Source organism: Camelus ferus, chromosome 13 (genome assembly GCF_009834535.1).
Source record: "Camelus ferus isolate YT-003-E chromosome 13, BCGSAC_Cfer_1.0, whole genome shotgun sequence".
In the NCBI taxonomy this organism is placed as follows: Eukaryota; Metazoa; Chordata; class Mammalia; order Artiodactyla; family Camelidae; genus Camelus; species Camelus ferus.
In genome coordinates, this window is record NC_045708.1 from 52,851,897 (window position 1) to 52,875,726 (window position 23,830).

Genomic DNA, 23,830 nt, shown 5'->3' on the forward strand with positions numbered 1-23,830 from the left:
GCACTCAAACCAGAGGTTCCTGATTGCTTATGAACAGTAGCCTGAATAAATAAGCTCATGTGCACACAGTGGAATACTGTATACAGCAATGACAATAAACCAATTGCAATCACATTGAAGAGTGTGGCTGTCACTCACAAATACAGTATTAAATTGAAAAAGCCAGACATATACCAACACATGCTATATGAGTCCATGTACATGCAGTTCAAAAGCAGGCCAAACTAATCTAGGATGATGGTTCCCCTCAGGAGTGGGGAGCAGATAGTGACCAGAAGGGGACATGAGGAGCCTTTTGGAATCCTGATAATATTCTTTGTCATGATCTGGGTTCTGGTTACACAAATATCTTCATTTTATAGAAATTCATGGAGCTGTACACTTTTGATTTCGGCTTTTTTTTTTAAACTTTAACAATTGTAAGAAATAAATACTTAAATTACTTATCTTATCATACCCCTCCTACCCCCTCCTCCATTCAGTAGATCTTGCTAAATATTATACTAACTTTAAGGGCAAAGAGATCACAGATGCCCTTGTGGCCTTCTGAGTATGATTGGTGAATGGATACCTTCTGGCCCTGATAGTGACTGAGGTTTCTTACAGTCAGGATGTTGAATCTGCCATAACTCATGTTAAGTTGTATTACACAGCTATTAAAAGATCTGTTCTCAGTTCTACAGTTAACTGAGGGTTTAAGGTAACAATGATCTAACTTCTGAAGTTTACATTTCTAGAGTCAAAGAGAATTTTTTAAAATACAGATAAATCAAGCAAGTTTTGTGCTTTGCATGTTCAGACATATACAGGAAAAAAAATCTGCTATTCAAAAACAGTGAAAAATAATCTTGTATAAAGTTCCAAATCTTAAATTTACTGCAAGAGTCATAATTGGAATATATTAAAATAATTTTTTTTGGTTGACCAGAATTTAAAAAAAAATTTACTGGTATATTAATCCTTGTGTTATAAAATATCTGGAATTATAACTTAAGAAGCAACCATAAAATGTTTGCTCTTGAAATAAGTAGATCTTACTCAAAAGAACAAGAGATTTAGGTAAATAAATACAAATATACATACATACATACATACATCTGTGAAACTCATACCTCTGTAATTCCCTACATTTAATCTGGGGATTTGTGGAAAGTGAAAGTCACTTTTTAGGTCACTAGGGCAGCAGTGACCTTAGGCAGAGTTGTGGAGTGTGTGAAGTTGTGACTGAGTTTTAGAGCAATATGTGCAGTCTGCAAAATGGAGGGGAGGGTACTCAGATTTTGGAAATTGGGTAATATCATTTGGAATTGAAGTTGGAAGACTGATGTGACTGATTAGATCAGCCATCTGACAATAGAATGAACTCATTCTAAAATCTAGTTTGTGTTTGCACTATTAAGGTGAGTAGGAATCTCCTAAATCCAATCCATATTCCTGAGAGAATTATACTAATGATATCTATTTAGTAAACACTATATATTTGGTAGTGTGCTAAGAGCTTTATATCCATTATCACATTCAGACTTCTAACAATCTTCAGGTAAGGTACTGTTAGCTTTGTTTCAAGGTTTAGAAAGTGTAAGTACCTCGTGAAAGGCTGTAAATTGTAACATATGGTGACTCTATAGTCAGATTTCTTGGGTTCACAGCCGAGCTCTGCCACTTGTTAACTATGTGAACTTAGGCAAATCACTTAAACTATTTGTATTTTGTTTCTTCATCTAGGAAATAGAGGTGATGATAATAGTATCAGTACTCTAGAATTACTAAAAGGAGTAAGTGAGAAAGCTCACTTTAAATGCTTAATAGGTAGAACTCAGTAAATAATGGCTATTATTATTTAATTAATTCTTTAATTAAAGACTCACAGATAATAGATACTAGAGGTGGTGAATAATATGCTTAATGTACCAAAAAGTTAACCAACTATAGTTAGAGAAAATTTTCTGGGAGAATCATATGTGAACAGAAAGATGATTTGGGATAAGTCTAGGATTACAGTAGACAAATTATAAGAATATATGTGGCAATAATCAGAAGGCTACTTGAGTTCAAGGACTAAAACTAATTTTTAAAGAGAAATATTCCTAGAATAGAAGAGGAATTTCAACTATCCTAACTTGAAACAAAAATCCCCCGAGACTATCCATTCTCTTTCTTCTAATTAGAGTTGATCCATGAACAACAAGGGTTTGGACTACACTAGTTCACTTATACAGAGAATTTTTTCCAGTAAATACATACAGTACTACATGATCCCGGGTTGGTTGAATGAGGAACCACTGATTGGGCAGGCTGACTATTGATCTTGAGCATCCACCAATTTTGGGATCTGCTTAGGGTTCTGGAACCAACCCCTGCCCCTCGCCCCCATAACAAGGTATGACTTTATATGCTCAACCAAACAACCCTCTGATAATTTTTTCTCCTGAGTACATTTAACCAATCATGGTAAAATACACAGAGCAAATTCTCCGTATAAGTTTTTCTTTCTAGATTTAGGTTTCTTTATAGATTGATAAACTGGCACTCTGAGGTTCATGTTAGTTTCTTATGGGTCTTCTTAACATGTTGATCCCCAAGAGGTTAATTTGCCCTGGTGGAAATGATAAACTTGAGTTTCTGAAACTACAATGCTAAGAATCTAGCTTTGGATATTGCATCAGCTTTGTATGCTTGCAAATAACAAAAATAATAAAATGGCTCAATAACAAAAAAGAGGAGGGAATTAATATTAGAAGGCATTTGATGGAATAGGAAGGGAAGAGTGCAGCACAGATTCAGAAGTAGACTGAAAGTCATCTCGCATCCAAGCAGCATACTTTCTCCTCTGCTTTCTCCTCTCTTGCCATTGAATCTGCTTATACATCATTTTCTTTCCATGGACCAGTTTTCCCTGCTACTGAGTTCACAGGGCAGGTAGAAACAGTTACACCCTTAGACCTGAGCAAGAGGACTTTTAACCAAGCCCCGCAATTTCAGGCTAGGGGTGTTGGTGGGGGTTACTTTGGAGAACCTTCCTCCAAACTGTTGTAAGTTCTCTGTGGTGCCTGGGACCATCTGGCAGGGCCTGTAAGGCAGAACCTAGTCCTGTGTGGGTCCCAGAATTGGAAACCCTGAATGTTCTTTTGTCTACTGGGGACTGGCCAGGTCAGCAGGCCCTTCTGAGGAGGACACCCTAAATCTTTACCAGGATGGATTTTTTTGACCTCAGTCCCTGTTTCTCCTCTTCAGGACCCTCTTGACAAATATCCTCCTCTCACTGTATGTGGGGTTCACCAGGCCCCCAGGGAGCTCTGGGATTTACAGCTGTGGGATGGCTGTTGATTCTCATATTAGTTTTCTAGTGTTATGTAACTGATTACTACAAATTTAGCAGTTTAAAGCAACACATTATCCATCAGCTTCAGCTTCATTAGGTCAGAAGCCTCAGGATGGCTTATTCTCTGCTTAGGGTCTCACCAGATAGCAATCAGGGTGTGGGCTGGGGGTCATCTTGCTGACTCATTCAGGTTGTTGATAGAATTCAGTTCCTTGTAACTAGAGGACTAGGGTCCTTTTCTTGCCAGATGTTGGCCAGGGCTCTCTCTCAGCTCTTAGAGATGGCCCTCCGGTCCTAACCACACAGCTCTCTTGCATCATGGAGCTTACTTGCCTGCGGGAGAATTTCCCCACAGTCGGTTCCTGTTGCTGCTGCTGCTGCCACTGCTACCATTACTGTTCCTTACCACCACGACTGGAGTCTTTCACAACGTAAAGTAGTCATGGGAGAAATGATTCCATCCCCTAATCCAAGGAGTAACATCCCATCACATTAACAGGTCCTGCCCACACTCAAAGGCAGAGTATAATACAGGGCATGCATACCAGGAGACAGGAATTTGGAGAACCATCTTAAAAATTTTGCCTGCCACGGCTCTTGAATAGGCAAATACTCCAACAGATGGTCACTACAGTTGTCACTATCTCAAGGCATTAAGAACTCCTTAAATGGACTGTCCACCTTCTTCTCTTTCAGATTCTTTTAAGAACAACATAGTTTATTATAGTGCTTGGGATGTGTGTGAATATTCATGGACAGGCAAGTCTCACATACTCCAAATATACATCTCTAGGAATATTTTGTCACACAGATTTCTTTCTACAATTCAAACTAAAATGTGCTGAAAGAAATGACAAGAAATTATTAAACATTGTTGACTTGGTACACTTTACAATTTGACATTCTTAGAAATTCAGTGGGTTGAAAGATGTGAGTATACATACATACTTCACAAATCTCCTACGACTAAATGCTCTTTTTGTTCTGTGCAAACCATTAATAGGAAATTATTGCCAGCTGGTGTTCCAGAGTCCTTTATAAATTAATTATAGTATTTACTAGCCGTGTGGGAGTGGAGAAGTCTAATTAGGTCAAGGAGGCTGGCCCTGCTGGAGGCTGAAAGGCAAAGCAAGAATAAGGTGTCAGTTGCAAATTGAATGCAGTGCTTTCTAGACCACATGTGTTTTAAAAAAAGTGGATAATACTGAGATTACATACAGATTTAAGGGAAAATTGTATCATAATTAGAAAATTTTTTAAATCTACCATCAACCAATGACAATGGTAAGATATTTGAGCTGACACAAGATGTCATAGGCGTTTCATGCCACAGGAGGAGTGTGATGCTTGATGCGAACAGCATATTCATGCATTCGCTCACTCACCCACTCAACAGAACAAGGCTAGGTATTTTTGCTACAAAGAGAACGATCTCACAGCTTCTTTCTTTAAGGAGCTCAGGGGTGCTGGTGAATACAGATGTGTAAAGATAGTTAGAAAGTGGTTTTTGAGTGTAGTATAGGCATAATTACAGGATATTATGGGTGTTCTCCGGTGGAACAACTCTCCCAGTTCATGGATGGAAAAGGGCAATGCATCAGGGTTATTTCATTGTAAGTAACAGAAACCAAAAGTGGTTAAACGTTCTCCTTCAGGGCTGGGACTAGAGTGAGCCAAGCAAGTTACGTGGTCCGTGGAATTTAGGGAGGCCGACTCAAGGTGCTGAGCTTGGAGGTGTCACCTGAGAGTGCCTCCTTAAATTCTGTGCACAAGGCATCTGGCTGGTCCTGGTCCTGGTGCAGTTTATTGCTTCAGCCTTATTCTTAGTCAAAAGCTTTCCCCCCCTAGTTTTCTTTCCAATGAAAAACAGTTGAGAAGCGTATTTACACTGGTATAAATAGCTAAAAACAATTTTAAGTATACATTCTTTTTAAAAGGAATTTTCAGTTTAGAAGAAATCAAGTCTTTAAACTGTAGCTCAAAAACTCAGGTGCTTACAGGGTCCAGGCAGTAGTGTAAATGAGTGAAGTAGGTCTGGGTAAGGCACTAGGCGGTGAGGGAGACTGTGACAAACTATCGAAAGACATTCAGATTTAACTTAAAAGTAAATACTATTTTAGCCAAACAAAAAAAGTCCCTCCTGGAGTATTAGGTCAGTAGGATAACTGTTTGTGCCCCTGCCTAAAGTTAAAGAAATTCAGTTGCTATGTTAGAATTTCTGTAGGCAAGTGGATTTGAGGACATTAAGAGAATTGTATAGAAAAGACCTACTTGGGATATTCTTTGTAAGGTTCCTCATGCGGCCTTATTAAGCATTTCTTTGGCTTTCCCACAGACCACAAGATTGAGCCTAGTTGTTCCAATTCTTTGCTGTCACTACTCGTTATTTTGCCTATATTCAATGAGCCACAGGACATAACTGGAGAGTTTTTTTTTGCAGCTAGAAACTAGAGAAAAATAGATGAAGTTTAGCAACAGGAAAGTTTTTTGTATCAGTAGAATTTACAAGTCTCTTGTTTGAGTGGACCAAAACAGTAACAGTTTATTTCTGCTTAATGTGCTTTCCGAGTGCAGTCTCATACTCCAGATACTTCTAGGGGAAAGGTCAATCATGGTGCTTCCCGTAACCTCAGGCACAGTTTGGGATTCTTGACCCAGGCTGTCCAGTCAGAAAGCACAGTTTCCTGAAGGGGAGGAAAAAGTAGTTAGCCTGTGACCCTCACTTCTTTACCTGAGGGATAGCACTAGGAAAAAGAAGGGAGGTGAGCTGGTTTAATCTCACCTGGACTTCCATGTAAGTAGAATAATGATTGAAAGAGGAGCCATATCTGTAGAATGCCCTTAGCAGGATCTCCCTTGGTAGGGGTGTTTTACAGTAAATAAATCTGGAATCTATTGATTTATGGGACATGGCTTCCCAAGAGAATGTCTTGTATGCTACACAACTCTCTCAGGTATAAAATGAAGATGGTTTATAAATTACATTCTTCACTCTGTGAGGTAACAATCTGGAAAGCCTCACAGAGGTCTTGTCTATTATTTTGGGCCTGTGGATAGGAAGGACCTGTCAGGAATATCCCAGACTTCTCTGCTTTGTCTTTATTGCTTGATTGCCTGTACTCCTGAAATTTTTAGTAAAGCTTGATGATTTGATTGATTGATTTTAGCAAATCTCTGATTTGTCATTTGATAAGCCAGTCCTGTGTGTTAGCTCTCCTGGCCATGGCGATTGGTTGAAGAATAAATATGTGAACCAGGAAAGACCAATCGGAATTATTACCTAGGATTTGGTTAGGAATGTTGGAAGAGAGAAGTTCTCTCTCCAATTGAGTTCCTAAGCTGGTAAATGGGAGTGTGAGACCCCATATATAGAGAGAGCTCACTCACTAAAAGAAGGTAAGGAGAGACAATGAGAGCTGACAGAGGGAATTAAAGGGGGTGGAGGGTGGGTGGGTAAGGGATGAGGAGAGGAAGTGAATTCTGAATACAGCATTTGAATCTTTGAATTTTGTTCTGTCTGAAGCCATGTCTGTTTCCTGAAACTCCCAGTAACATAAGCCAAGTCAACCTGTTGCACCAGGTTTCTGTCACTTGCAATCAAGAATCCTAACTAACATTTTAGCTAGAATTTGGTGTAGGCCAGTCTGGTAGGAGGACCTGGGAACTCAGGAACAAAGAAGCCTGCTAGGAAAGAATAGTTCTCAGATAAAAATCAGATGAGAAGCAAAGAAAATACATATGGTAAAGATATTTCAAACTTCCACCTCTAGTTCATACATAAACATTATTGAAATTTTAAATAAGATTGCAACTATCATGACAATATTTTTAACGATCTAACCCTATGCAGAAGGGAGGAACCCTATTATGCCTTCGTCTTTTGCCAGCTATACCCTGTGTGTAACCTCTTTTGGGACTATGTGACAAGGTAACACATAGTGATTTGTAGATCTGGCTTTGGCTTAGAAAGCAAAACTCTATTTTGGCAGTTACCGGTTTATGTTGTAATTACCTATTTGTTTTGTCTCCCAAATTTCTCATAGATAGTGAATCAATCTTATGTATTTCCTTAGGCTCAGCACCTGGAACATAGTGTTCAATTTTTGTAGAACACATGAAGAGAGGAATTTTATTTTTGCCATCATTGAAACTGTGCATAAGCCTGATCAATGTGAAACTGTACAGGCTTGGTTCCCTCCCCCTCCCTACCAAGTGTGCATAATTATATTACTTGCTATGCAACAAAATGTTTGATTGTGATGAATGCTATTATAGTTAAGGCATGTTGCTAACATTTGCTGCAATAAACAAGGAATGACAACTTTAAATTGTTCCACAGTTTAGAATAGTGTTAAAATCATGGGCTTCTGGAACTAGAATTCCTGCTTTGCTGACTGCTAGCCATGTAACCTCGGTCAAGGTGCTAGCTCTCAGTTTACTCATCTGTATAGTAGGAATAATAATACATCATTTTGTTGTTGTCAGTATTAAACAAGTACTATATTTTAAAATCTTCGAAAGAAGAGTGTTGAGTACATAGTAAGTGCCATGTCTTTGCTGTGATTATTCTTGTTTTTCTCCAAACCTCAGTTTCATGACAGTCAAATGGGGATAGTATTACATATTTGTGTGAATTTCAAATGAGATAATGCATGTAAAATGCTTGACAGTAAAAGCACAATAAGAAACAAGTATGAATAGCTATTAGTAGGGGAATGTCTAGAAAATAGTAGGTATTTGATAAATGCCAGTTTTATTTCCCATTTTTATGATTCACAGGATAACTTGGAATTTTGCAATGCTTTTGGGCTATCAGTCTAAATACCAATTAGATTTCTGCACGTTTGGGTATAGGACAGAAAGGATTAGGTAGAATTTGATACATATTGAATGTTGTTTATTGAATAAGTATTATTCAGTTGGCTTATTGGCTGCTCTTTTCCTATAACAGTAGTTTTGTCATAAATACCCTATTTTTATAAATTCCTTTGATTCATGTCACAGATAAATGGCAATTTTTTCTATTCAGAGAAGGGTAGGAAAGTAGACTGCTATTCCAGGTTTCTTGCAGCGAACATTGGTGCACAATCTGCTGGAAGTGAAGGAGAATGTTATTAATCAAAAAATGCACAAGGAGGCAAAGGACTTCATTATGCTGTTTTGCTCCCATAACTTGCACCTGGAGCTTTTTAATGAATATGCCCTTTGGAGACAGGTGGCACTCTGCAAAGTGTAAACCTCTCTAAACCTCCTCTTGTCTCAAACTGACACGTCTTCATGGCACTGCGAATAATCAATCTAAGTCTTAAATGATGTGAAAGGCTTTGGTAGGAATATAATTAGTTGAAATAATTTTTTCCTGGTCTTCAGGAGTGCACATGGCTAGAACAAGGAAAAGAAAGGATGTCAAGAAACAGCTGGGGGGTACATTCCCATATTCACGGAAAAAGCCAAGCCTATAAAAGATGATATTGTGTACTGGGTGAACAAGCACAGTAGATGGCAGTTTAGTAACACACAATATTATGTTGTCATGTTTAGAAGTCAACTTTTAAAAGAACATTTAGGAAAACATGTATCTTAAGTGTTATGTATTTATTGTCATCTTTTGGGGAGGAAAGTTCTGTTTGTGATCTCTGCTTACAGAAACAGAATTGCTATAAACTTGTCAGATAGCACGGACTATAAAGGGGACATTGGGGTGTTCTGGGACTTTTTCACCATATTTTATTAGCATTCCATTCATTTTGAAGCACATGTATTTTTTGATATTTGACGAGCTAAAGCACTTGGGAATAATTCTCAGATAAAATAACACCACAACCAACAGTTGATTCCCCTGAAAAGCTGGCTGTAATTTCAGCTTTCATGCATGTTGTCTTTAATTATTAAAGTATTTCACAAGTTACAAGCAGTATGGAAAGGGAGCAGAGGCAGAGAGGATGTCAGGAAGAAAAGGTCAAATTTCACAGAATATTTGAACATGAAAAGGGGTAAAAATAAGAGCCCAACTTTCCCTGAGATACAAGCTCAAGGTGTGTTTCTTGTTACATGGGATTCGCCCAGAAGTTCAGGCATTAGGAAAATTCTGATTTCAGAACAGAAAGCTGACAGTTCTTCCTAAGATGGAATCAGACCATTACCCACGCTGTGTTGGTTTAATTATGCATACATTATTTCCTTCAGCAAAAAATCTTCTGCCATGGTACCCTATTTTCTTGGGCACCAGGGCTTGACAGATTTCTCACACAAATAAGCAGTCGAGAGCGATACAATTTTGACATGAAATGTGCTTATACTTTGAAAGCCATTAAACAAGACTTGTTTGGTTATAATTTTCTATAAAATAAAGGGCCTTCTGTGGAAAGCAGTTTTAAAAACACATCATAACATTTTAAGTGTGTAGGTCTTGCAACGTTTGTTCCAATTTTCTAGTGACAGACACAGAGTAATAAGATTTCCTTAACAGATGCTAAGTGCTGGGTACTCACATGTCACTCAAGCTGACAGTGTTTTAGGGAAAAACACTTTCTTCATCACACTATCATTTTGAAAGATTAACTATTGCACATAATTCAATTTTGTTTCATTGAAAAGTATAAACTTTACAAAATATAATTTATTAGATGTAATATGAGAGAATTAATTGGAAATAGTCCCTAAACAACTCACTAGATCCCATTCTACAAATTTGTGTGTCCTGGACAAAATTCTAATCGTACATGTCTGGAGAAAAGCTTTAGCTCAGTTCATAGTAATCTCATAGAATTCTGGAGTTGAGAAAAATACGTAGAGATCATCTACTTCAAATTAATGCCATGTTTAAGGATTTCCTCTTTTTATAGATCTGAATGACTTGGATTTAATTCATATTTAAATAATACATAGCAAGCATCATTCAGGCTACATAGTTTCTTCATTCATTCATTCCCTCAGCAGTTTGTGAAGCATCTCACATGTATTGGTATACCTAGGAATTGTGTTAGAGACTGGTAATGCAAGAGTAAATATTTCACTATTCCTGCTTCTGACGAGGAGCTCAGAGTATAGCTGGACAGATAGACAAATTAACAGCTATACTGTAGTGTGATAAAAGCAATGACAGGTTTGTACACAGTCCTGTGGGAAAACAGATGAGGAAGCAATCTGTGTCACTTGGGAGTTCTGCAAAGACAACACAGAAGAAATCACACTTGAGCTGAAGCAAGAATTCTCAAAGGAGAAGTGGGGACTGAGGACGTAGGAGAGGAAAATAGGCATGAAGGCAGAAGAGTGTGTTTGGAGAATGACAGTGTAAAACCTGGGGAATGGTGAGAAATGATGTGCAGTCAGATTGGAAAGGTAATTCGGGGAAAGACTGTAAATTTCAGATTCTAAAGAGTTTAGCATTTTGTAGAAAATGGACAACTGAAAAAATTTGAAAGTGAGGACAGGGATGTGATCTTATTTTTGAAAAGCTATCTCTGGCAATGGTGTGAAAGGCAGTTTAGACTAGATTAGTAATGGGCATTTGAAGTATATTTTGGTGTTATGCTAGGACAGTGGAAGTGACAGTGGACAAAGGCATATATTAAGACATTTTAGAAACTGAATTGACAGAGCTTTGTGGTCAGTTGCTTGGGAGAGTCAGGTGCTAAGGGAAAGGGACACATTAAAGATGGCTTCAAGAGTAGTTTGCATGATTAATTTTGAGGGTTGGATAGGCATTTATTTAATGCTCTTCACAAGCTTTTGAGGATTATAACAAATGAGAAAAACTGAAACTTTGAAAAGTTATGTAATTTACCAAAGTTATCATATAGGTAGTAATTTATGAAAGACAGATTCAAGCAAACTCTGAGTGATTTGAGAATTCAAGATTTTAACCACTATTGTCATGGTTTCTTTTCATAATGACCAGGTAGGCAGTGATGCCATTTACTGGGCTGGGAAATACAAGAGGAAAATCATGGTTTGAATAGAAGATAAACAGTTTGTCTTTTAACATCTTGAGTTAGATATATCCAAAAGGCCAGAGAGTGGAGATATTCTAAAGAGAATTGGAAATAACAGTCCTGAAGCTCATGAAAGAAACGGAGTCAGAAAATTCAGATTTAGTGATGGTAGGAGCCGTAAGAGTGACTCAGATGGCCCAGAGGATAGGTATAGGGAAGAGGATTGAGCAGAAAGCTTTCAAGGAGCACTCAATGGCTTATTAGAAAACCAGAATAATACACTTACACTATCTCTGTGAAGTGGAGATTTACATTTTCTCCCTTGAATGTACATATTGGGCAGAAGTTTGGACCAAAGTCATTATTTTTTGGGGTGGCGGGAGGGACCTAATTTTTAATTAAATTCCAAGTTCCATTCTTTAAGAGCTTGTTCACTGAAATAATCAAATCTAGCTCAGATAGCTCTCTGCTGTTACCTTTCTTCCAAGGTCCATCCCTGGAAATCTTGTCTGAGTCCTTAAAGGCAGCATCTGAGGCTTAGAGAGTTGGTGTATTTAAACATGATTTTGTCAACACCCTCCTTTCTCTCTATACGTGGCTTCCCTTTGACCATTAATCTTGTCAACCACTATCTCCCTGTATCTCCATTTCTTGTCTCCTGTATCTCCGTGTATCCCCACCTAATTCTCTCTTCTTTCAACCTCACAACCCAGTCCTTGCCACGTTCTGCTGACTCTGCTTCTTAAATGCATCTGAATTCATCCAATTATGGAACAAAGACATCTTAATTGTCCACTATTGCTTTAAGAGCATTGTTAATACTGTGAAAAACCTTCACTTACAGCCTCTTCTTTACTGAAGTTCACAGACTCTTCCCATTTGGGATCATCATCTTCAATCTTTACACTAGGCCACAAGTCCACATCCTCAGTGATGTATACACTCTCAGCTCAGTTCCTAAACTGAGCCAACCTCACCTCTATATTTCCATGTTTTTTCAGGAACTCTTCCACTTGTGAAATATTTAACTGTGACATTCCAATGGCTGAGCATAGTATCTTTCTTTCTCCTTCTCTCTCTCCCACTTACTCAATTTAAATTCAGTTTAGTTTGCATCATTTATTGAGCATCTGTAATGTGTTGTGTGCTAGGATTTATATATATATAATATGTATGCATGTGTGTATGTATGTGTGTGTGTGTGTGTGTATGTGTGTATGTATCCTTGCCCAGAGACACTGTCCCTAATCTCAAGAATTTCACAAAATAGGAAGGGAGCAGATATGCAAATTTTTTTGTTATCCTAGTGTGATAAGTTAAATAACAGAGGTATATGATAGGTACAGTGGTGTAATACAGTAGAAAGTTTGAGCAGTTGCACTTAAGTTGAAAATGGGAGATATGTCATTTTGTCTATAATTGTATAACTAAATGCCCAAATTTAGTGGCTTAAAATAGCAAAGATTTATTTCTCACAATTCTGTGGGTTGGCTGGGCTCCACCTACACTTGATAGGTGGCTGCAATGGACGGGAAGAACCTAGAAGGTCTTATTTACATGACTTAGGTATTAATGCCATATGCCAACTCTCCTCCCTATGACCTTTCTCTCTGCATGATATCTTACACTCCATGCAGGGTAGCCTGAAATTGATAGCATGGTAGATGGGTTAAGTTGGTACTGGCACGGTGCCAATTCTTTAGCATTTTATTGGCCTGCCCATAATCAAGGACTTTTGTGGAAGTAATGGCATGAGTGTACAGGGATGGGATGAAAATTGGTAGCTGTTTTTTTTTGCAGACAGGTTACCAGAGGAAACCTTAAAAAGGAAAAGATTCTTGAGATGAGTCTCAGAGGCTGAGAAGTGCTTCAGGTGAACAGGGATTAAGGAGAAGAGGAGGAGCTCTTCAGGAAGAACAGCAGTGACTTGAAGACAGGAAGCAGCATAGTCACTGAGTATGCCAGAACGCACGGCTTCCTGCGGGCTCTTGGGGGAAGGAATGAGAAACGGATTGCCTAGGCAAGCATGATTATGGGAAGCCTTGTTATAAGAAGTAAATTAAACTTTAACTTCCAGGCTGGAGAATGCCCTTAAAGAGGCTTTATCCGGGGGAGCAGCTGCTCTTCACTCATTGATTCTTCTCCTATGTCAACTTCATATGCTCTTGATCAATAAGCCTCCTTTGGCTTCATTTCTTTAATTCAATCCAAATGACAACCCAAGGTCCTTCAGCTAAACCTCTCTCTCACTAGCACTCTCAGTTCTCAACACTCTTATGACCTTGTCATTCCATTATCCTAATTCTCAATTCGAAAATAATTCACCTGTTTGTTGAATAATACTGAGGCAAATCATATAAGCATGTTGATTGCCTGCCTATACATTTATGATTTCCAACAACTAGACTCAATATTGCCTAGCAAATCTTTACACATCCTTGCCTATTTCCTATGTTGGTAGCTTTTTACTACTCTTTTCAGCCTTAGTGCCGCACTATTTTCCCCTTAACACGTTACACTGAATACTTTCATAGCTGTGGTAGCTGTGAAAAACGTCCTTCACATTTCTTTCAAATTCACTTATTCTTTCTCCTTCTGGATCATCCCATTCCTTTCCTTCCAAATTCCTGCCATCATCCTAGAGCTTATTTTACTTCCTCTACATCTCCAAAGTGACTTCTCGTTCTCGTCCATCCTTATCTTTTTCCTTCCTTTCACAGAGTCTCTCTTCCTCCTTTCCTTAACCTGTACTCATGACCCCATGCCTTCTACCTCTTGCAAGTTCTTGCTCTAATAAACATGCCCTTTCTAAATTTCTTTCTCAGTCTGTCTCTTTCCAGAGGTCTTTCTCCACAGTCTAAAACGTACAAAAATATGCTCTGTCCTATAAACATTTTTCTCAGCCTTGCTTCCACACAATCTGTATTCTCTCACTATACCCTTGGCTTATTCTTCCTTATTTCATATTTACTCCTTAGCAGCCTACAACTTGACATGTCTTCATCAAGTGCCAAGCACAGTGTCTGACACATGCTATAAGTGTAATAAATATGAATTAATGATCAATTTCTAATTGCCAATATTATAATTTCTTGTTAGCCCTCATCTTACTGACGGTGGAGGATGAGGGACACATTCCCTTGTAAGATCCTGCCTGTCGCTCAGTGGAAACTTGCATACCACACATGCAAGTGGATATGGTGGCTGAGACTCTGTACTCCACAAATTTCTTGCAAAATCAATCTTATTCTATTTGCATTTTGGTTTGTTAAAGCCTCACTGTACCAGTCAGTAAATATATTGGATACTACCACTGATTTTATATATATACATGTATGTACCATTTATATAGGTATATACATATGAATGAACTTTTTTTGGAAATAGTATCACTAAATAAAAATGACTATTATTTTTAGTACAGGCTTCTTGAGGTGTGGTGCCTGTTTAACACATGATAATCACCAGATGTTTAGAGTAACAAAATTTTCTCATATGCTAGACAGATTAACAAAGGCAAGAAACACAGTTTCCTGGCATATAATAAATAATCAGTTTTTGTGCAGTGAATACTTACATGTAAACCCAGTCAAAATTTTCTAAATGAACATATAATATATTTCTGTTATTCCAAATTAAATATACCATCCATTGTTAGGGCTTAAACTCTTCACACATTCTAAGTGACCATTGTGATATTGTTATTGAAAGGAAAAAAACCCTACCAATCAGTACAGCAGTTCACAGGTAAATTTTGTTTATTTTCTCTGGTAAATTTCATCTTTTAGAATGTTGTTTTAGATACAGTCTTTCCATAGAAGCACACACATAAACTCCTGAAGAGTTTGAACTTAAACTACTGCTATAAAACTAGGTTCTTATTGGCCTTCAATTTATCTAACTTTTATCTTACAGAGTGTGGGCTTATTTACTAGCATCAACCAAAGGAAGCTGGAGTAGCATCCCCTATACTACGTACCTTTGGGACTTTCCTGTATAATGTTGACATTCAGTCTCAAGCAACCTGACAATAAAATGATCCATTTATCCAACACAAGCCAGCAGAGGAGGAGATGCTGCATCTTTTCACTCTGTCTCCCACTCCCAGAGCCAGTCCAATGCTTCCTCTGGGCCAAACACATGCACACATAAAGCACTTCATCAACAATTTTTCCTGTTTTCTGTTAAATTGGGTTTACTCTTCTTGTGTGAATTTCCCCCTAGATACTTTTTCCAAATAGCACAGAAAGTATTTGAGGTGAACTAAAACTTTTAATAGTAAACTTTGTGGTTATAAAGCCCTAGGACTAAGAAAAACTTATCAACAGACTCATAGACATAGAATACAAACTTGTGGTTGCCAAGGGGGCAGGGGGTGGGAAGGGACAGGCTTGGATTTCAAAATGTAGAATAGATAAACAAGATTATACTGTACAGGACAGGGAAATATATACAAGATCTTATGGTAGCTCACAGCAAAAAAAATGTGACAATGAATATATATATGTTCATGTATAACTGAAAAATTGTTCTCTACACTGGAATTTGACACAACATTGTAAAATGACTATAACTCAATTAAAAAAATGTTAAAAAAAAAAAAAGAACTTATCAACAGATAAAAATGAATAGCTTTACCATTATATAGACGGGACTACTGAGGAGTTTAGGAGAAATTGCTGATGCTTAAAAAACTGTGTGTGTGTGTACATATATATATATATGAATATAAAATATGTATATAAAAAAGAATATAAAATATGTATATAAAAAAGAGAAATTGCTGTTGCTTAAAAAACTGTGTGTGTATATATGTATATATATATATGCCTATATCTTAAAATCCAACTTTTCAAAGGGGCACTGTTATCTATTTAAGGATTTTTATAAAGCCCTTGGCATCTACTCTTACAAACCAATTATTTTAATCACCAAAATTATTGACTAAAATTTTTGCTTTCTTAATTTTAACCCTCACAATCCTGTTTACCTTTTAAAAAGCACAAAAAAACAATTGTCTTTTTACCTAAATAGTCTATGACCATTATGGTTGCTTACTTAGATTTCCTTTTTTCAAACTGAAAATAAATTATTCCCTGTTGGGCCATGTTTTGTTGCCACTGTAAAATTCTAGAATGACCAGACATATTTGAAAGACTGGAAAATTCTGACTGTATGACATTATTATAGATAATAGTGTAATTATCTGAGAAGAATCCAAAGTACCAGTGTCCCTAAAATATCTTTTTATCAACTTGTCAAGGTACCAAAAGACTCCATCATCCTTCTCTTTTAAAGCCTTCATTTTCTTGAATGCTCTTATTAAAATAAAAATATGTTACTGATAGGCTGCTAACATATATGTCAATGACAAAAGTAGTATTCTAACTAAGAAAAAATGAGACCTCGGCAGGAAGATTTTGGATGGGAAATGGTGGCAGAAAGGCTGTCAGGAAAGCATGCAATGCTCAGTGAAAAACCCTGCTCAGCTATAGATGGTATGACGGCTGGGTCTCACATCAGTTAGCAATCTTTCAATTGCAATATTCAGAAAATCCAGTAGAAAATGTCTAAAACAAAAAGGGAATTTATTGGCTCTCATGACCTGTGTGCCACTTATCAATTTATTGCCACTCAGCTCCAAATTCATCTTTCAGTTTCTTTTAGTATTTTTCTCCTTTAAAGTGAGACTTACATGAAGTCCTTCTCAGGGCACTGGAGGGACCTTGCAGGAGGATAGGCTGTCCTGCATTGTCTGGCTGCTGCTCAGTGGGCCAGCAGTGTGGGTGTAAGAAAATCTGGTCAATCTCTGCCCCAGTCATGTGCCCAAAGCATAGTCTCTTGGTAACCTTGTAGCCTTGGCGTGGCACTAACCTTCCTGCTGTGCCCTTGATGTGGAAATTAGCACTCCAAAGGCTTCCTGACTGAATCAGTGCCCCATATCCATTTGCAGGTCCTTGTGCAATCTGCCTGTGCCTCAGAGGATTTCCAAGAAGACATCCACTCCTCCTTCTGTAAGCCCTGCATGCTTTGGCTGGGGCCCAGAGGGTTTCCACCCCTTACCATTGCTGATTACTCGCTCCCCGTTGTACTCCACAGAATTGTTTCCTGCTTGCTCAGCAACTGCAGAACAGCTCCAGTCTGGAAAACCCAGTTCATGTCTGAGTTATCCGATAGGCCAAACTATGCTCTCTCCAAGAAGGTCTGAACCCCAGCCTTGGGAAGCAGGACCCCTCCAAAGTTCATCCTTCCTTGGGTATCCTTTCTCAGCCCCGAGGGTACCATATACAATTTGCTTATGTCTTATAGTTACTCTTTTAATACAGCTTAATAATTTTTATATTAAATGCCCCATGTTTATCTCTCTAGGTAGTTTCTGTCTCCTGACTGGACTCAAACTGATACACTGAATCAGGGTTCAAAAATTACTACCAGGATCAATCTCTTGACTGTGCTTCCTTTCAATTGTCTCTACCTCATGCAGGCTCCCTCTATGTGGCTCACATATTTTTATATCATCAAATATATTTAAGAGCCAAAGCTTCTTTTTTCCCAGAAGCTCCACCTGCTCTTCCCTTGGTTTGGGTTTTGCCTGCACATCCCTGATCCTCTTTACTGTGACCACTTGAGATTCTCAGTTTCCTACTATGTACTTCCCTGGACTCAGTCGCTTCCCCATTCTAGGGTTTGTCTCTCATAACACCTTACTTCTGGTATCAGTTCTACATCAGTTATGAGTTTTGCTGTTCCAAATGACATAAACTCAGTTCAAACTGGCTTAAATCAATACAGGGAATTTACTGACTCATGAAACTGAAAAATCCACAAGTGAGCCTGGCTTCATGTGCAGCTTGATTGAGAGCTCAGATTATAACACCGAGCCCCCTCTGTGTTACTTCAATTCTTAGGCTGACTTTTCTTGTGAGCGTGATGGATAGGACAGTTCCAGTCATCAGATCTTTACATTACTAAATTCAGTTAAAGAGTCAAAGCTTCTCTTGTCTCTCAAAGCTTTATCTACTCTTGGGGAGTGTATATCCCAATGGGTTGTTGTGATGGTTAAGTGGGATAATTTTTTCTATGTTAATGATTGCTATTATTATTCCATTAACTCTGTCCATTAATTCTTGTCCATCTCTGTACCAAGCACTGTGGTCAAGTGGATAGAATATTTGGATTATCTTAGGGTCCTCTTTTAGACCTAGAGGTGAAGATGTTCAATCCCATACAAATGATATATTTGACAATGAAGATACATAAATTCCCTAAAGGAACAATAGAGTATTTTTTTGCCAGAAATAAGAGGGAAAAGCTGGGAAGGCAATTGTGATGGTTCATTTTATGTAGCAACAGGTCTGGACCATGGGGTGCTTAGATATTTCGTCAAACATTATTCTGGGTATGTCTGTGAGTGTTTTTGGATGAAATTAACACAATTAACATTTGGACTAAATGGAGCAGATTGCCCTTCCTTATGTGGGTGAGTCTCATCCAATCAATTGAAGGCCTGAATAGAAAAAAAGGGATGACCCTCACATGAGTAAAAGGGAGTATCTTTTGCTTGACTGATGATCTGGTACATCAATCTTTTCCTGTGTTTAGACTTGAACTGAAACACTGGCTCTTATGGAGTCTTGAGCCTACCAGCTTTGGGGTTGAACTACACCACTGGCTCTCCTGGGTCTCCAGGTTGCCAACTGCAAATCTTGTGATTATCAGCCTCCATAATCACATGAGCCAAATTCCTTACACTAAATCTCAGTATCTGTCTGTCTGTCTGTCTATCTATCTATCTATCTATCTCCTGTTGGAAAGAAAGAAAGGAGATAAGATGGGCAGGGGTAAGAATGGAGGAAGACATGCGAAATGGAGGAAAGTTGAGGAAGAAGCAACTTCCCATTTCATAACAGAGTTTTGCCTTGGGCTGTGTGATATCATCTGAATGATATATATACATATCTCTCTCATATATATTTGGTCTTAGTCCATGATCCCTGGATCACAGCTGCCATAACCCTTGTAATTTCTTGAGTGGTAAGAGCAATGGGAGCATCTATTGTTATAATATTTGATCTCTTGTCCTCAGTTCCTGAAAACACTTCAGAGCCATAAATGTGAAATGGGTATCTTATTATCCATGACAAGACCCTTTCCACCACAACAGAGTTTATGTTAAGGAGGTGACTTTTGGAAATTCCTTAAAAATGTAGGTGGGGGTAGTTATGAGGGTACCAACCTTAAATGGAGGATTGGAACTTCAGTCCCACCACCTGATTTCCGGGGAGGGGCTGGGTTGAATCAATCAATGATGGGTAGTGATTTAATCAACCATGCCTATATAATGAAGCCTTTAAAACCCCAGAGGAGGGGTTTTGGAGAGCCTCCAGGTTGGTGAACCAAAATACTTTTACATGCCACCAGTCAGGCCTCAAACCCGACTAAGACAGAAGTTCCTTTGTTAAGAAACTCACCCTATGTATCTCTTTATGGGGTTGTTAATTTGTATCTTTTATCCTTTGTGTAAACTGTAGTAAAGTCACTAGATAGTGAATAAACTAGTTCCCTGAATGCGGTGCTATGCTCAAGTAAATTAATGGAACCCAAGGAGGGGGTTGTGGGAACCTCAGATTTATAGACAGTCAAAACCATTGGTAATGACCTAGGCTTGTGATTGGTGTCTGAAGTGGAGGACAGTCATGTGGGAATGATCTCTTAACCTGTGGAGTCTAATAGTATGTTTGATTAGACAGTGAAATAATTAAGTTGAATTGTAGAACACCCAGCTGGTGTCTGAGGATTTCTTGGTGGTGTGGGCAAAACCCCCTCGCATTAGATTCCCGACGTAAGTGAGATCGTGCAGTATTTGTCTTTCTCTGTCTGACTTATTTTATTTAGCATAATTCCCTCAAGGTCCATCCGTGTTGCAATTGGCAGAGTTTCCTTCTTTTTATGGCTGAATAATATTTCATTGTCTTTTCATATATATATATATATTTTATTGTAGTCAGTTTACAATATTGTGTCAGTTTCTGGTGTGCAGCATAATGCTTCAGTCATACATGAACATACATATATTTGTTTTCATATTTTTTACACCATAAGTTACTAAAAGATATTGAATATAGTTCCCTGTGCTATATAGTATGAATTTGTTGTTTATCTATTTTATATATATTAGTTAGCAAATAATATTTCATTGTGTTTGCATTTTCTTTATCCATTCATCTGTTGATGGATACTTAGGTGGTTACCATGTCTTGCCTATTGTATGTAATATGCAATGAACATGGAAGTGCAGATGCCTTTTTAAGATAGTGATTTCTTTTCCTTCAGGTAGATACCCAGAAGGGGAATTGCTGGATTGTAAGGTAGTTCTATTTTTAATATTTGAGAAATGTCCATATTGTTTTCCATAGGGACTGCACCAATTTACATTTTCACCAAAAATATACAAAGGTTCCCTTTTCTCTACGTCCTTGCCAACACATGTCATCCCTTGTCTTTTTGGTAGTAGCCATTCTAACAGGCATAAGGTGATATCTTATCATGTTTTTGATTTGCATTTCCCTGATGATTAGTGATGTTGAGCACCTTTTCATTTATCTGTTGACCAGTTGTATGTCTTCTTTTGAAAAAAAAAAAAACTATTCAGTTCCTCTGCACATTTTTTAATCAGATTGTTCGGGGTTATTTTGCTATTGAGTTATATGAATTCTTTTTATATTTTGGATGTTAACCTCTTATCAGGTATATGGTTTATAGATATTTTCTCCCATTCCATAGGTTGTCTTTTCATTCTGTTCCTGGTTTCCTTTGCTGTGCAGAGTCTTTTAGTTTGATGTAGTCCCTCTTGTTTATTTTTGCTTTTGTTGACTTTCCTTTTGATATTAAATCCCAAAAAAATCATTGCCAAGACCAATGTCAAAAAGCATAGCCCTATGTTCTTCTAGAAGTTTTATGGTTTCAGGTCTTACTGAAAGTAAGCTAAAGTTTTAGAGTAAGTAAGTAAAGTTTTATAATCTGACGTCTTTAATCCTGTTTGAGTTGATTTTTGTGTATGGTGTCAGACAGTAGCACACTCTCATTCTTTGGTAAATGGCTGTGCAGTTTTCCCAACACCATTTATTCAAGAGACCGTCCTCTCCCCATTGTATATTTTTGGCTCCTTTGTTATAAATTGACCATGTATACATGGATTTATTTCTGGGCTTCTGTCCTCTTCCACTTGATCTGTGTGTCTCTTTTAATGCCAATGCAGATAGGATTTTGATATGAAGAGATGTAGGAGATGATTCCCAGGGAAAAGCAGCATGAGCGAAAGAACAGGATTCAAAAATAATAGAACTTGTTCTGAGATGAGTGAATAAATCAATGTAGTTTATCATGGACTACATGTTTGTTTACCCCCTTAGTCGCAAATTCTTATGTTGAAACCCTAACCCCCAATGAGATGGTATTAAGACTTGTGATCTTTAGGAGGTAATTGTGTCCTGTGGGTGAAGTCTTTTTGAGAGATTAGTTTTCTTTTAAGAAGAGACATGCGAGAGCTTGCTTCCTTTCTCTGCTCTCTCCCATGTGAAGACACAGTGAGAAGATGGCCATCTCCAAGCCAGGAAGCAGGCTGTGGCCACACACTGAATCCACAGACATTTTTAATCTTGGACTTCCCAGCCTCCATAACTGGGAGAAATAAATGTTATGTGAGCCATCCAGTCTATGAGAATTTGTACAGCAGCCTGAAATGACTAAGAAGTATTTAAAGCATAGCCTTTAGTGAGGCAGTTTGAAATACAGTGAGATTGGAGAAATAGGGAAGAAGATTGTGGTCAACCTTAAGAGCCAAGCTAAGAATTTACATTTTTAAAAAAATGTACAGAGGAATGCATCAAATGTAAGTGTACAGCTCAGTGGATTATGACAAAGTTTACACACCAGTGAAACCACTACCCAGATCTCAAAATAGAACATGACCAACACATGAGAAGCCCCATTCATGCCCCTTCTCAAACACTGCACCTCTCTTTCTTCTTAAAGGAAACAACACTGACTTCTAACACATAGGTTAATGCTGCCTGTTTTTGAATTCTATATAAACGTCATTAGATAGTATGTAATATTTTGTATCTAAGTTCTTTCATTCAGTATTGCTGGTAAGATTATACATGTGGTTGAATGTATCTGTAGTTCATTTATTTTCATTGTTTTATAAATACTCCATCATATGAATATTCACACCACAATTTATTTATCAAAGTGACTTGTTTGTATGGAATTTGGGGGTTACGGGATGCGTAAGTATTCAGTTTTAGTAGTTTTGAGAATCAGCTTTCCAGAATAGCCCTATCTGTACACTTCCACCAGCAGTATCTGGGAGTTCTTATTGTTTCACAGCCTCTTCAACTCTTGGTATTTTCAGACTTTTAATTTTTAGCCTAGGAAATTTGGACTTAGTTTTGTATGCAATGTTGAGCCACTGAAGGATTTTGATTTGGAAAATGGTGTGAACAGGGGAGATGCATCTGGTATTGTTGCGTAGATTAGAGTGTGAGAAAGACTTGGGGAGGGACGCCAGTTGGGATGCTGTTGTAATGATTTCATAAAAATAATGTGGAAACAAAGTAGAGTATTAAAAGAAGGGCTAAAAAGGAAGAAACAAGAGCTATTACCCCCATAGTCTGTGCCTATAAATACAAGATCTGGCAATTAACTTGTGGGGATAAAGAAAGCAAGAATAGTTGAAGATGAGCACATTCTTGAGCTTAAGTGACTGACAGAGTGGTAGAGTCTTAACCAAGTTAAGAAGACTTGGGAGAAAATTCTCTTTTGAGGAAATTGTTTTCCCTTAAATTTAATCAATTACTTTAACTATTTTACCAAACTCTTAGTTTGAATTTGTGATAGTCTTTTGCTCTAGCACTGCTTTCTCATCAATACTGTTGAAGATCATTCTCAGTAGAAGCTGGATCTGTCAGGGAAGAAAGAACAAAGGCTAAACTGGAATAGTTAAATTGAGCACCTCTCAGTGAACTCAGTATCCAGAGAAAGCAATAGAAGATTTTCTGTTATCCAAACCTGGCAGCTTTGGTGTAAGGAGTGACGGTAGTTAGGAGAATGACGGGTCTGGGACTTCTGGGAAGCCCAAGTCCACAAACCTCCTAAGGTAGGAGCTACTCTGTGTGCTCAATTCCACCACTACTCTTTCTTTTTCTCTAGACGGCTTTTTTTTTTTTTTTTGTACCACTGACAATGGCTTCTTCCATTTTTGCAATAAATTATTTGTGTAACCAGGTATCCACAGGGGTATGGTAAACATACAGATGCTCCTGGACCAGCGCTCCCTCTGCATTCACTTGTCCTGGTATTGAGGTATTTTAATTTTTGAGACTGTTTGCTTGGCTAAGGTTTCAGGTATTGCTGGGTTTCCCTATCCGTACGAGTTCTTACTGAACAGATCTCATGGGCTGTTTGTATGTTTTAGCATAGCCTTTTTGGTAGAGGCTTTAGTTTAGTATTTTATCTATCATTGCATCCAAAAGCATAAGACAGCTCATTAAGCTTGTTTTTTTTTTGTTTC

At 37.9% G+C, this 23,830-nt stretch overlaps 1 long non-coding RNA gene across 4 annotated transcripts in view; it reads left to right on the forward strand.

Moving 5' to 3' along the window:
* LOC116668072 overlaps positions 1 to 23,830 on the forward strand; it is a 247,036-nt gene that overhangs the window by 2,068 nt on the left and 221,138 nt on the right. Inside the window, exon 3 of one of the 4 annotated variants that reach the window (XR_004325151.1) lies at positions 17,210 to 17,270. The exons of the other annotated variants lie outside the window; for them this stretch is intronic. This is a non-coding gene — a long non-coding RNA (uncharacterized LOC116668072). The remainder of the gene's footprint in view (positions 1 to 17,209; positions 17,271 to 23,830) is intronic. 4 annotated transcript variants of the gene reach the window in all.